This window comes from Hypanus sabinus, unplaced genomic scaffold (assembly GCF_030144855.1).
Source record: "Hypanus sabinus isolate sHypSab1 unplaced genomic scaffold, sHypSab1.hap1 scaffold_480, whole genome shotgun sequence".
Lineage (NCBI taxonomy): Eukaryota > Metazoa > Chordata > Chondrichthyes > Myliobatiformes > Dasyatidae > Hypanus > Hypanus sabinus.
The window spans coordinates 112,637-114,872 of NW_026781350.1; the positions used below are offsets into that span (position 1 = coordinate 112,637).

Below are 2,236 nucleotides of genomic sequence, written 5' to 3' on the forward strand. Positions count from 1 at the left end.
CTGGATGGGAACATTTGAGGTGTGAGCTTCGTTGAAACCACAATGCATCCTCATGCGGCAATACATGACAATAAGGTTGAAGGCTGATTCTCCCGTTACGCAGTGTACGTTATCCACGAACCTCCTTAGGTTTAAATCCCTTTATGGTCTCCTGTAAATTAAATATAATTTCTATTAATTCTTCTTGCTTTAATTTACCTTTGCCAGGTTTGAAATACAATGCGCTACTGCAAGAAAAGAGAATGTTCATTATTTTTACAGCTGGATGCACATGACAGTAAACTTGAACACAAACTGAAAATTTGAGTCTCAAGTTCATTTGAAGCACTGAAGCCCAAACAATGTTTCTGCCCAGGATTGAACTGGGGACCTTTCGCGTGTAAAGCGAACGTGATAACCACTACACCACAGAAACCGTGCAAAGCGCTCAATGCTTTGCGTTCTTGAGCAATGACCCGAGACATCGCCTCCCCACCCTGCTCTGAAGTACAGCAATAAGTACAAAACATTGCCCACTGTTACTTTCCGTTCTCAGTAACACGTATTATTAGTTTAGGAACTTATTCCCTGGAGTATGGGTATAGGTAGAGTGTTACAGGGATGTGGCAGTGGAACGAACCCAAGTGCTGAACACGGGCGTGGAATGGGTGGCAAGGGAGTCATTACCTGGAGTCTTGGTTTTCGTAGAGGATTCAGGAAAGATGCTGGATTTGTAACTGATCGTCCTAAGAACCATGGCACGAGATTACTCGTACACGAGTCGACCAGCGAGCTGGCAGCTCCTAGTTATGGTCACAGGATATTTACACTGCATTTGCTGATGGAAAGCAGGTGTTGGTATTTAGTGGAAAATGGGAATGATTGGGAAATAAACGACGTGATTGAGGCCCAATTCCGGAGGAAGATAACCAGGAACTAGAAGTGATCATGGCAGTAATCCCCCGCCACACAATGGGAGGCTCCGTGCGATCCTCCAGGCCTGTCTGAATTGTCCCGATGAAAGTCCTGGATGAGGGAACGGTCTAAACTGAAGGAGCGGGGGACCCAGGAAAGCTCTTCTGGACCCTTCCCAGTCCACTAGGTATTGGAGATACCTGCCCCTACGGCGTACATCCAGTAGTCTTCGGACGGTGTATGCCGGATGGTTGTCGATGATACGGGCAGGTGGGGGAGTCCCAGGTGGGGGACACAAGGGGCTGACGGAAACTGGCTTTATCTGAGACACTTGAAAAGTTGGGTGGATGCGCATGGACCTTGGCAATAGTAGGCGGACCGCTGTGGGATTGATAATCCTGTCAACCTTGGATGGTTCCAGGAAGCGGGGGCCGAGTTTCCTATGTTCGTTTTTGAGCAGGATGTCCTTGGAGGAAAGCCACAACATCTGCCCAGGTTGGTACCTCCGGCGCCGGAGTCCGGTCTCGGTCGGCTGTCTTCTTATTTTGATTTGTTGATCTGAGTAGGGCCGCGCGAGTTTCCTCCCAAAACTTACGGCACCGATCAATATGGTCCCGAATCGACGGTACCGCAATCTCTCCTTCTTGCGCAGGGAACATCGGGGCTTGGTACCCAAGGGAGTACTCGAACGGAGAGCGCACAATGGCAGAGCTCACCAGAGAGTTGGGGGCGTACTCAACCCACGGGAGGTGGTCGCTCCAGGTCTTGGTTGACCCGTTCCGTCTGCCCGTTCGACTGGGGGTGAAAGCCGGATGACAGGCTGGCTGATGCACCTGAGGCCTGACAGAAGGCTCTCCATACCTGTGAGACGTACTGGGGATCTAGATCGGAGACTATGTCCGCGGGGATTACATGGAGGCGGAAGACCTGGCGGATGAGAAGACCTGCGGTTTCTTGAGGGGAAGTGAGTTTAGGGAGGGCCACAATGTACACCGCCTTAGAAAATCGGTCTACCACGGTGTGGACACTGCTGGTTCCGCGGGAAGGGGTAGACCAGTGACGAGGTCTGGGGCGATGTGTGAGTAGGGACACCAGGTACAGTTAGAGGACGAAGAAGACCCGCAGGTGGTCGATGAGAGAACTTTCCCCGGGCACAGACGGAACAAGCCGAGACATAAGAACGGGTGTTCCCCTCCGTGGACGGCCCCCAAAAGTGCTTCCTCAGGAGAGCCAGGGTCCGATCACTCCCGGGGTGTCAGGTGAACCGGGATGTGTGCCCCCATTGGAGAACCTGAGGCCCGATGGAGACCGTCACGTACAGGCGATCGCCGGGTCCGTTACC

General features: G+C 52.1%; 1 non-coding gene across 1 annotated transcript; it reads right to left on the bottom strand.

Moving 5' to 3' along the window:
* Positions 1-342: 342 nt before the first annotated feature.
* On the bottom strand, positions 343-415 carry trnav-uac (transfer RNA valine (anticodon UAC)). The gene has a single exon. It is a non-coding gene; the product is annotated as a tRNA-Val (tRNA).
* Positions 416-2,236: the final 1,821 nt, after the last annotated feature.